Below are 13447 nucleotides of genomic sequence, written 5' to 3' on the forward strand. Positions count from 1 at the left end.
TGCTGCCTACTCACCAACCCTTACGATGGAACGTGCGCAGCCTACAGTTGGTGGAACAGTGCGTAGCCGGCAGTAAAGGAACAGTATACAGCCGACCTTATTACTGTTGGCCGTAACCTATCCACCAACCAGCATGGCCTGTGCGTAGTCCACTGTTGGTAGAACAGGAATACTATTCAGCCGGCTGTACCTGCTTGGAAACCTACCTTCGGCTATAAATACTCCAACACATTGGAATGGTAAGGACATCATCTGATATCTCAACCTTATCTAGCAATCTCTTAATATACACTTATATTCAGAGCAATCTAGTCTGATTCTCACGCCGGAGGGTGGTCACAAGGAGGAACCCCCCCCCCCTTCTCAGTGACGAGCTTACGGTGTCTGTTTTGCAGGTCCTCTGAAGAACAACCTTCTCTGCTGGACCTCATCCGTGGGAAACATTACTTAACCCCCAGATTATCTATAATCTGTCCAGGGTTCACTTAGTGTTTCTTCACACGTATAATAACGCCACATAGTCATCGCAGGAGCCGTGCGTGTTCACATTTGTTAGCATATATTCAACGAATATTAAATATCTAAAAGAGGGATTAAATCCATCCAAACATTTAATATTTCCGTTGAAAAGGTCATGATGCAACAATAAAATATTGCAATGGTAGATTTGAATAGTGCAGGCTTATGATATGTTTCATAAAATGTTATTTAGTTAAATACTCTCTTAATTTTATATATGTGTTTCTACAAGTAAAAATAATAGGTGTTTTGGTTTTTATTAATCTCAATTCTCATCTTTTGATCGTAATCGGTCATAATTTACAAATTTGTTGCTAATGGTCCATCTTTTAACATATTCGTTTCCAACGGTTTGTCCCAACGGCGTCAGTTGCAGGTCGCTGGAAAAACTTTTTGGCCAGAAAACTCAATATTTTCGTCCCAAACATATTTGTAACCTTGGATCGGACCTTTAGAAACCTTTTTCTAGTTAAAAAAACCCAATTATTGAGGTCGTCGGAACCCTAGAACCATCGTCAGAATCAGTTGGTGGTGCTCAAATTGTGGTGGTTGGTTGGTGGTGGTGGCCGTGTTCAGGTAGAGTTCTGCAGCAAAAAATGTAACTTTTCCTAGCAAAAGTGTTTTTCCGGCGACCTGCAAGTAACGACGTTTGGAATCTGTTAGTCACGGATCGTTGGGAACATATATGTTAAAAGATGAGACTGTCAGCAACCAATCCATTAGTTAGAACCAACAGCTACCAAAAAATGATAGTTGAGATTAATAAAACCAATATACCAACATAATATAAATTTCTTTTAAGACTTTTGGAATATTATTTTCGTTATTATATCGGCCAAAAACATATAAACCTTCAAAACTTTAAAACAATACTAGTTGGTTCAATTTTTATCTCAAATGAGTTCAAACTCAAATTTTGCTCTTTAATTTTTCAAGTCGTGTCGAGCGTGCTCATTTATTTTTTAGTATGAGCTAAAACCAGCTTGACACAACTCTAGGGTCTGTTTGGTATATGGTGTGGAAAAAGAATTGAATGGATAAATGAGTCAAATAGATCATTTCCACTTCATTGAGATGTTTGATTACCATATGGAAATAGAATGATTCATTACTTTGTGTTGTTTAGTAAGCAGAGAAAAAAATATAAGAATAAAATAAAATGGTAGTGAGTGGCGGTGGTGGTTGGCGGCGGTGGGTGATGGTGGTGGTGGTGGGCGGTGGTGGTGCATGGCAATATTGAAATGTTTTAATGATTAATATTGTTAGCAGTTATAATATGCTTAGCGTGTTTTTAACACCTCTTTGTTTATTCTCAGAATTCGATTACTTTATATTCTCTTATACGTGAATGACATTATCATTACAAGAAGCTCTCTCTTATTTTTGTTACTAATTTGGTTGGGGTAATTCTTTGTGACAAATGCTTCTTTTGCTCTAGCAATATTCTTCATAGGTCTTAGCAACGGTACTTAGAGATGATCTTTTGCAAAGCACTAGTCTCATTTAATGCAAGTGTTTGTCCACTCTTGCATCGCACGGTCTATGTTTTCATGATACTAGTATGGTGTAACTATGCATGACCATTTACTCTACTAAAGTACCATTAGTGCTCTACAATGCATGGTCTTCACTTGCCCATAAAACAATTAGTTAGATTTTCTCGTTTCTTCATAAGCCTAGTGATTGTCACTAGATTAGAGTGAAACGTATTATTCTAGACTTTAAGAGTACTCTCTCATGAGTTGACTATATGCCAGGTGTCTAGCCTTACTATTCATGGCTATGTAGATGCCAAATGGATGGTTGCGTAGATGATCCGTCGCTCAACTACAATTTAATGTTTCTTTCTTGGTTTCAACCTCATCTATTAAAATTCTAAGAAACATTATGCTGTCGCTCGCTCTAGTGCAAGGTCGAGTATCGTGCTCTTCAACACGTTGTCCAGATTTGATAAATCATTTGTGTTTCATGAATTGCATATACCTTTACCAGTCTATCATCACTCCAGTGTAACAACGGAGATACATACTTAGCAATCAATTACGTAATATCATAGGGATACAAAACACCTTGAAATTTAACTTGCATTTCATATTTGATCTACGGTTCTTGCACGAAAGTCTCATAGTTTGATGCAAGGTTTTATCACTTTATCGTCACCCGATTGGCTATACTTTGCTTCAATTTACACATTGTTGCATACATCTAGCTTGAGGGGTATATTAAAGATATACTATCTTTATACATTCATGCACTTATCATTTATTAGAAATATTATATAAAGAGATTATGCTAAGTTATAAATTATAATTGAACCATACTAAAACAATAACAAAACATAAAGCAAAAAAAGAAACTGTTGTATACATACCCATTGAACTGTTATCGGGTCTCCAATTTAATTATTCGGGTTTTAAAATGGGTCTTTTAGTATTGACCCATACCATTTACTTATAAGTCAACAGTTTAAGTACTGAAATCGGGTCGGGTTATTTAAACATTAAGGAATACTGGTTTCAACAAAACCATTCATCCATAGCTTTGCAAACCCAAACCAATTCAGTTGACTTTTTACAGAAGACTTTGACTCTATTTTCACACTGTTGAAACTTCAACAATTGTATTATATCTATGACATAACCTCCAGAGCCTCCCTTGTTTGCCCAAGTACATTAAATACAGTAGCGGCTATATGCGATGGAGTCAACCCGGCCTCGGCTAGCTGGTCATCAGGTGCACCATGGTCAATGTAACGGTCCGGAAGCACCAGTGGTCTCCACTGCATATGCACCACATCAAAGTTATACAATTTGCAACATAACAGTTAACATATAAAGCTAAAGGAATAACTAATAAGCTACCTTCAGTTTTCCATCAAGAAGACCGTCTAGTGCCATGAAATGAGCCACGTGTGAACCGAACCCGCCTATTGATCCTTCTTCAACCGTGATCAAGACCTCGTGTGTCTTTGCAAGGGCCCGGATGAGATTATGGTCCAACGGTTTGCAAAACCGAGCATCGGCAACGGTTATGTTTAAGCCCCGTTCTCGTACTAAACCGGCTGCAGCGATGCAACTCTGAACCGCTGTACCGTACCCTAGTAGCGCGACTCGCTCGTGAGAAAGTACTAGACACCTGGCATTATTCTACCTTTTCCAATCTATTAATAAAAAAGTTTCATTAATTATGGTAACGATGATTTTTTAAGTTCTTAACTCGAATCGTTTGAAGTACCTCGAGAGGAACACCTTTGTTGCCAGGTGGCAAGGGGACACCAATCCCGTTGCGACGTGGATACCGGAAGCAACTAGGTCGGTCATCAATGGCAGCAGCGGTTGCCACCATATGAAAAGGCTCAGCCTCATCAGAAGGAGCCATGACCACCATGTTCGGGAGACACGCCATGTAAGTAACATCAAACGAGCCCGAATGTGTCGGCCCATCCGCACCCACAAGCCCAGCCCGGTCCATTGCAAATCTCACGGGCAACTTCTGCAGATCCACATCATGCACCACCTGATCATAACCCCTTTGCAAAAAAGACGAGTAAATCGCACAAAACGGTTTAAGCCCTTCACATGCCAAACCCGCAGCAAAAGTAACCGCATGTTGTTCAGCAATCCCGACATCAAAACACCGGTTCGTGAACCGGCGTTGAAACAGATTCATCCCAGTCCCGCCACCCATTGCAGGCATGAATACCAATAACTTTTTTGTTCACCTCAGCTTCCGCAATCAACGCCTCTGCAAAGTAAGTTGTGTAAGACTGAGTTGGTGTGGTTGACTTAAACTGTTTCCTAGTTGCCGGGTCAAACTTCCCCACGCCTACATTGATTTCAAATTATCAGAAACAGAACTTGTTAACCTAAACATTAAAAACTGATAATAATTTTATTAGTTTATTACCATGATATTTATCAGCAGTCTTCTCAGCATAAGGATACCCTCTACCTTTCTCAGTAATAACATGAATCAAAACCGGGCCCGTTGTTTTAGTACTCTTAACCTCTTTAAGAATGGCAACAAGGTCATCAATGCTATGACCATCAACAGGCCCGATGTAATACAACCCGAGTTCTTCAAACAGGGTTGAACCGGACCCACTGATCATACCACGGGCGTATTCATCAACTTTAGCAGCAAGTTCGTGCATGGGCCCACCAATTTGTTTGGTAACTTATTTGGCAACTTCACGAAGCTCTCTAAGCAGGCGGTTAGATTGTAAACGACTAAGAGCGCTGCTTAACGCTCCAACAGGCGGTATGGGTCCGTCAAGTGTTGCGGTTGGTAACGAGACTTGTTTGTTGTCGTTAAGGATAACAATCATGTCTGAATCTAGATAGCAAGCGTTGTTCATGGCTTCATAAGCTTGACCCGCGGTCATTGCACCATCACCTATAATTGCAATTACATCGTTTGTTCCGCCTTTTAAGTCCCTGCCCACAGCCATACCTAACCCTGCTGAAATGGTGGTGGAGCTGTGACCCGTGCCAAAACAGTCGTGCTCGCTTTCTGAGCGTTTGGTGAAGCCCGCTAGCCCGTTTGTTTGTCTGATTGTATGCATTCGGTCTCTTCTTCCGGTTAATATTTTATGCGGGTAAGACTACAAAAACATATATTTATTTTAATTCAAATTCAATTTCAAGATTTGAAGCAAAATGATTTTGAATATTATATAATATCTCACCTGACGACCAACAAACCAAAGGATCTTATCTTGTGGTGAGTTGAAGACGTAATGAAGAGCCACTGTGAGCTCCACTACACCAAGGCTCGAACCCAAATGACCACCGGTTTTAGAAACGTTAAAGATTACATCAGATCGAAGTTCATCGGCTAGTTGTTTCAGTTCCTATATCAGATTATAAATAAACTGTTGAAATTGAAGATGTAGACTCAAAACATCTTTAACAGAAACATATGATTCAATATGTATTAGGTATCTGTATCTTTGCATGTACCAGTGACTTACATGACTTGCTTTGACTTTACAGTCAAACAAAGCATGATTTAAATCCAAAATTAAGATAATGATTTAAGGTTTAAGTTAAGTGATTTCAATCTTTCCCTTTTTCGTGTAAACCGTGTAAATCATTTTAGTTATTTATTTTAGGGCTGGCAAAACAGGTCAGACACGACACAATAAGACAAGATTACCTAGTGCTACACACGAGCACGACACGATAACTAATCGTGTCATTTTTCCCAAACATGAACATAAACCTATTTAGAAGCAGATTGCACGACACGACCTGTTTAACGGCACAACAAATATCACATATGCAATGAAACAAAAGTTGCCAAAAGTTTATAAAAGTCTTAACTAGTACATAATCTTTTAGCATACTTGAAACAAAAATGCAAGTACGGGGTGTAAGATAACCAAGGCATATGCCATATTGCCGTATACTATGCATTTTGAAAAACATTAAAAATTTAAACAGGTGTTTGGGCACGAATTTAATCGTTTCTTAGACTTGTCGACCTGTTTAAGACACGAAACATTTTATGCTAAAACCCATACTATAAAGGAAATATATACCTTAATGGAGAGATTTTTCATGTGAATCGGGTAATTGATGGTGTCCAAAAGCGGAGTAGGAGGTCTCTGCGTCACTCGCTTCTCTCCCTACTCTTTTACTCGACTGCTCACAAACAATCAAACAGAATAAGAATTCTAATGAATCAAACAAATTCATGAATACTAATGTTATGACCCAAACATCTATGAATATAATTTTAAAAGATTTAGTTTTGCTATTCAAAAAACTAGCTAGGTTAGCTGTGTAACTTATTGCCCAATGTGGTGTAATGGTAAAGACTTTCGGTTTCTCAATGGAGACCCAAGTTCAATTCTCACTTACAACACTTTGGGGGGACACGGGTGGCTCAATGAAGGAAAACCTGGATCTTTGTGATCTCCAGTTCGATCCTGAGAGCATCCAGGTTTACCACCAGTGGGCCTTTGGGCGGGTGGGTTTTCCACGGAACTGGAGATAACTTGGAGGGCTTAAGGACACCGGACAGCTGAGTCAATCTGAGGGTGACCTTTAGCCGCTGGGTTACCACGTACGAGTAAATAGACATTCGATATTTGTTGGCTGTTTAAAAAAAAACAACGTAACCTATTAGTAATTTGTAAAAGGGGCCCCTTTGTAAAATTAAAGTTAAAAAAAATTATTAAAAAAAGAGAAAAATCATGAATTTGGAAAGCATCGAATAAGGGTGAGCAATAACCGAATCGCGAACCAAAACTGAACTAAAATCGATGAAACCGAACAGAAAATTGATTGTTGTTTTTTGACCCCCAGTTAACTGAAATTAACCTAACTTAAACCATTTATATTTTCATATATATATTTCTAGCTTTTATACCTCAGACCCGTATTTCATTTCTAAGTCAACATTTTAGCCCAAATTTGTTTTTTTTTTATTAACCGAACCGACAAACTAACCAAATAAACTAAACCGATTAACCGAAAACCGAACCATGGACACCCTAGACGTCTATCGAACCTGATTGAAAGGTTTATGCGAATTCTGTCGGTGCTGCAGCTCTCTTCCAAATAAGCAATGTTGGTGGAAGACAGGCGTACGAGGATTAACCGACCGGTTGTCCACGTGTGCCGGAAACGCAAACCCACAAAGCGCCATGTTCGATTCACACCCAAAATTGAATCAAACAAAAAAAGGGTGAAATTGTAAATGTACGGAGGCACTGGACTGACTGGTAGTTGAATTGATCGGCGGTGATGGTGGTGTGAAGTGGCACTGGAAATGCAACTTGGTATGTAAATTAGTAATAAGACAAGTTGGGTACAAATGAAATCGTGAGCGGTTTATGATTGGTCCACGTCAGTGGAAATCACATTGTATGGACAGCAGCGTTACCAACTTTTTTCATGATAGATAACGGGGCATCACCCCACTTATCTCAAAATAATATGACTTTTGTTTTAGTGTGCTAATGTTTATTGCTTTATTTAGGTCAGCGTTTTGTTAATGGTTTCAGGTTGAGACATAGTGTTAGATCAAAATTTGAGTTTACTGATTATGGAAGGCCAGTGTTTTAATATAATGAAGTAAAAGTATGTTAAAAAGAGGGTTTATTAGGAGTATAAGGAACAATTTCTTATTAGCTTTATTAGTTTTTTCAAAAAGTTATTTTAAAAGTTCAGGATTTGTGAGTTTTGAAAAATGTTTTTTAATTTTTTCAAAAGCTAAAATAAAAAAGATTTTTATGATTGTCAAACATATTTTAGCTTATTGGTTTTTTGAAAACACTAATAAGCATTTTTCAAACTCAATCTCAAGCATGCTCTATATATATATATAGGATCAGGATCATGTGAAAACTTTTTGGGAATTAAGAATTATGAGAACTATTTTGGAACACAAAAAAAACCCAAAAATAAAAAAAATCATAAAACAAAAAAAAACACAAAAATAAAAAAAGTAAAAAAACCAAAGTTCTTATTTATAATCCCGGTTTCTAAAAAAACGTAAAAAAAAATTCTCAGTTTAGCTAAATTATACATATACATATATGTACACACATGTTTTTTTCCTATACACATATGTATAATTTAAGGTAAATGATAATGTACATATGTGTACATTACATAACTAGAGATTAAATAAAAGTATACATATGTGTATAGGTATAGTACGAATTAAAAAGAAAAAAAAATCAGTTTTTTTTATTATACATATATGTATAATATGTACACACATGTTTTTTCCTATACATATATATATAATTTAAGGTAAATGATAATATACATATGTGTATATTACATAACTAGAGATTAAATGAAAGTATACATATGTGTATATGTATAATACGAATTAAAAAGAAAAAAAAATTGGTTTTTTTTTAATGAAACCGGAATGAAATATAAAAATTTTTGTTTTTTTACTTTTTTAAAATTTTCGGTTTTGTTTGTTTTATAATTTTTTTAATATATTTTTAGAGGGTTTTTTTAGTTGTCCAAAATGGTTCTCAAAGTTCTCAATTTGCCAATGGTTCTCTTAGGATCCTTACCCTATATATATATATATATATATATATATATGGGAAGGTTAACGTACAATAATCGCTTAACGTATATTGCATACGCGACATACGTTCAGCTAATACATTCTTCTAATACATTCTGCTAATATGTTTCAAATCTTAAACGTTCAATGTCAAAAACCCATCATCCAGAACTCAAAATTGATCGATTGAAACTTCAAATTGATGATTAATTGAATCGATTTTAAAGATTAACTGATCAATTGGCTTCAATTTCAATTTCGATTCAACTAAACAAACCTATGATTTGTGTTTTTCCGATGAGTTCGATGTCGACGGCGATGTTGGTGACGAAGAGTGTTGATGGCGCCGGCGAGCGGAGGTGAAGGAAGTGTGCCGATGTCGGTGAGGGGTGGTGGAGACGGATTGAGGGATAGGGACGAACAGATTAGTGTAATTGTAATTTTTGGTTTCTGAAAATCAATTGTTAGAAGTGTCGCGTACGTAATGTACGATATATATATATATATATATATATATATATAGGGTGGGTTCTGGTGAAAACTCCTCTTAAAGAGAAAACTTAAAAACTCATAAAAACTTCTAAAAAACTATTTTTAACTTTTTTTTATATTTTTCTTAGAAGTTTCTTTTTTTTCCATTATTCTTATATGTTGTTATTGGTTCAAAAAAAAAACAAAACTTATCGGTAACCTCGTCGGTATAGTGCGCATGTGTAATAGTGTGCATTGTATATATGCAAAAATGTTTGTATTGCATAGAATACAACACTATTGCACATATTTGATACACGCCATTGTATATATGCAATATAAGACTAATACACACATCGAATACACATTAGTACGTGTCACACCCCGACCAAAGGCGGCGGAACATGCCGAGGTGTAACGATTGTCCATAAGCACATGACACTAATTAAAGTGACAATATTTAATAAACTCATTTCATTTCACAACATCGAAAATGTCACATAACAATTATCCATAAATTAACCATAAACAAGATATCACAAAATATGGCAAATTTGATATTGTTCATTTTTACTAATATCCTAAGGTCTTTGATGTCGTTTTCTTCACAATCATAAATCAACCAAGATGCAAACCTGCAACATTTCATAAAATAAAGTTTGTCAACACAAATGTTGGTGAGAAATTCGTAAGTTTAATCATATTAGTATATAATAAAGATAGCCACAAAACTTGCATACGGAACGATAAATAAAAGTGGTAATTTGGATAAATAGATATCGCTAAACACATTAGCGACACCTAGCTATAAGGGGATGCCAAATAGTCTAGGATTTTATAGTTATCGTTAATTGCATTACGTTAACGACACCTTGCTATAAGGGGATGCCAAATAGTCTAGGATTTTATAGTTCCACCAACCAAAAGCGATAAACACATAGGCATATAAGCATAGAACACCAAATTGAGCAATTATTTAGGTAAAGTATACAACTACGTTTATGGTTTAAGATTCAAATATAAAGCATTTTGTTGAATAAGTATGAAATGTCACCCCCAAAATAAAAGATGGAAAATGGGGTATGAAGTACTCACCTTCAAGTAGTAAACTTGAAAGATGATAATTTGGAGATTTGTCGGAACGACGAGTTTAACGCATAATGCCTAAAAAGAAAAGAAGTCTTGAATTTAGAAAGGTTATCTTGAAGGTCTTTAAACAAAATAAATGTTGAGAAATGTAAATAATTAAAGTTCAAGGTTTTAAAATGTAACTATTTAAGAATTTATAATAATAACCCTTTAAAAATGTAAGTTTGCTCGAAACCGGGTTAAAGTATCTAACCTTAATATTTACTCAACCTATGTTAAGTAATAAGGTGGGTAAAATGCAAGAATGCAAATCCCTTTGGAATAAAGATACTAAAATGGTTTTTTTTTTATCGAGTGTTCGGGTTGTCGGTTCGGGTCTTGATAATTGGTCAAACCCAAAGTCAACTTTCCAAAATATTGAATGTTATGAGATAACTCAATAAAATTTAATAAGACTTAACCAAGTATGTAGTTCCATTGTTTTAGAACTAACAACGCACGTTAAGCGAGTGTTCGGTTTTGTCGGTCCAAACTTTGTTATGAGATCAAGTTGGATCCAAAATTTCCAAGTACTTAAGAAAATATTTAAAAATCAATTTGTAACTATTTTTAAAGAAATATACAAGTCTTGATGGCTAAAAAGAAAAAAAACACACACACACACACTTGTGTGCCTTAAGCGAGTAAGAATCGGTTTGGTTCGGTTTCCATCTCACAACAAGTTCATAGATGGTTTCCACATGTCCAAACACTAAAGAACTTGTATAATAATGTATAAATAAAAAATACTTTAAGTTTTACAACCAAAAGTTAACAATAAAGTCTTTATACAAAAGTTCGGTTTTCGGTTCGGATCGTGTTTCGGGTTAAGACCGAGGTAAGATTCTACAAACCCATAACCATATAATTTGTAAAAATGATTTTAGAAACTTAGATCTAACAATAAGTATGTTTAAACAATTATTTAACAAAACTAGTAACAAAGTTCGATTTACGGTTTAGAGCTTTTTACGGTTAAACTGAAGCATAGACTCTTAAAAACCCATAACCATGGAACTTGTAAACACGACCAACAATCTAAAATAAGAAAGATTAATATGTATGAACAAGTTATATAGATGTATATATATCAAGGACACGAAGTCCTCCATGAAGCCTTGCCTTATGAGGTCCGAAACCTCCCCGACCGGAATCGGAGAAGTAACTACCAAAGGTAAACAAGGGGTGTATATTATATATATGTTGCACAACCATAAACACGTATTAACAAGGCTACATAAACTAATTAAGATGAAAGACTAAAAACCTTCAAGAACACTTAAGAAGATAACCTTGAATCTTTGATATTTGAGAAAGTTTTTTTTTTTTTTTTTTTTTTGGAGTTGTAGCAAGGGAAAATGAAGAGGAAATGTGGTGTATATATAGGTTAATTGTAAGGCCCCGTTACCGGTAGCCCTACTTTCGTGTTGGATTTACTCATAAACGCAGTTCTAAATATCAGAGTTAATTAAAACATTCGCGGAATTTAAAAACTTTCATAAAACATTTCATAACAAAACACGTCTTGTCTTAAAACATCATTTTGTCTTTCAAAATAAACGAAACATTAAACTTAAACGTCTTGAGTCTTTCGATGCCAGCCTCTTATTCAGTGCCACGTGTCTCCTCAAGCGAGCTGCCTCATCCTACTCACCTGCGTGCGTACTAAAAGTCTGCTACGCTGAGTGAGTTCTAGTTAATCACATAATCATACAATACATTCTTACATTTCATACTTAACCTCTTAACTTTCTTTCGTACACACCTAAGTGCTTATACTTTCATTCTTACCTTCGTACTTTCTTTACATACATAATCATACGTTTTAAAGAGCCTTTCGCCCTATAACCTCACAGATATTATAAGGGTCTGGTCCCTAACATCACAGATATTATAAGGGTCTGGTCCCTAACATCACGGATATTATAAGGGTCTGGTCCCTAACATCACAGACATTATAAGGGTATGGTCCCTAACATCACAGACATTATAAGGGTCTGGTCCCTAACATCACAGACATTATAAGGGTCTGGTCCCTAACATCACAGACATTATAAGGGTCTGGTCCCTAACATCACAGATATTATAACATCACAGACATTATAAGGGTCTGGTCCCTAACATCACAGACATTATAAGGGTCTGGTCCCTAACATCACAGATATTATAAGGGTCTGGTCCCTAACATCACAGATATTATAAGGGTCTGGTCCCTAACATCACAGATATTATAAGGGTCTGGTCCCTAGTTCTCGAATATTCGTAGGGTTCGATTCCCTCTTCGTTACCATACAACCATCTTTTCCTTCTTTTATTAACTTTATTACGTTCATACACATAAGCATACATATCATACTTACCTTATACATAGCGTTACAACCTGACAGTACGTGCAATATCCGAAGATCGTTCACGTACCATCAAGTAATCATTCATACATATCACATATATCACATATGGCATACACTTATCACTTAGGATAAATGTATTAACAACACATCGAGTATGCACACAGCCCCGAAAACATAACAAGGAATGGGGCTAAAAACTCACCTGAACACGGTTACGTTCACCGTTAATCGTAATCTCTTTCTTCAGTTGTGCACGGCTGACTGTATAACAAGTATACGTATCAATTAACTATCACTTCTCATATAGCATTTCTATCTTTATATGACCCACAACGAACGGGGGTCCGGCGGCAGCCCCTGGCAGGGTCCAAGGGGCAGAGCCCCTGGCTGGGGTCGAGCTGCCAGGTCAGCTTGGAAAAATTTTATTTCCATTAACTGTCTTAACACATTTTTCATTAGGTTTTTAATTTATTTCCTAATCGAACTTGACTTTAAGCGAAGTTAAACCTTATGCGAACTTAGCTTTAAGCGAAGTTAAACCTTAAGCGAACTTAGCTTTAGGCGAAGTTATCAGTTAGGCGAACTTGGCCGTAAGCGAAGTTATCAATTAGGCGAACTTGGCCTCAGGCGAAGTTACCAGTTAGGCGAACTTGGCCGTAAGCGAAGTTATCAATTAGGCGAACTTGGCTTCAGGCGAAGTTATCGCTTTGAAGGCGAAGTTATCGCTTTGAAGACGAAGTTGCCCAGTTCAGCCGCTGTTTGGTTTCTATCAAGCATTTTTGGCGATTTTAACACCCTTGTTATGGTTCGACATCACCCACTACGCTCCCCAACCGTTTTCGGTCGTATAAACACTATAAAGCTTGGATCTTTAAAATTCAAAGATCAAGAATCATACATTTTTGTGCTTGTTTGGATCTCGTTTAACTTGTTTAATC

General features: G+C 36.3%; 1 pseudogene across 1 annotated transcript; it reads right to left on the reverse strand.

Moving 5' to 3' along the window:
* Positions 1 to 2859: 2859 nt before the first annotated feature.
* LOC143542981 (putative 1-deoxy-D-xylulose-5-phosphate synthase, chloroplastic) lies at positions 2860 to 7173 on the reverse strand (annotated as a pseudogene). Its single transcript, XR_013136993.1, has 7 exons — positions 7036 to 7173; positions 6062 to 6148; positions 5207 to 5371; positions 4400 to 5122; positions 3754 to 4303; positions 3381 to 3679; positions 2860 to 3298 (listed from the first exon to the last, which is right to left on the reverse strand). The product of XR_013136993.1 is annotated as a putative 1-deoxy-D-xylulose-5-phosphate synthase, chloroplastic (transcript).
* Positions 7174 to 13447: the final 6274 nt, after the last annotated feature.

The sequence above is a fragment of the Bidens hawaiensis genome, unplaced genomic scaffold (genome assembly GCF_021521415.1).
Source record: "Bidens hawaiensis isolate Kalapana, Puna unplaced genomic scaffold, B.hawaiensis_p1.1 tig00013007_1, whole genome shotgun sequence".
NCBI classification, from domain to species: domain Eukaryota; kingdom Viridiplantae; phylum Streptophyta; class Magnoliopsida; order Asterales; family Asteraceae; genus Bidens; species Bidens hawaiensis.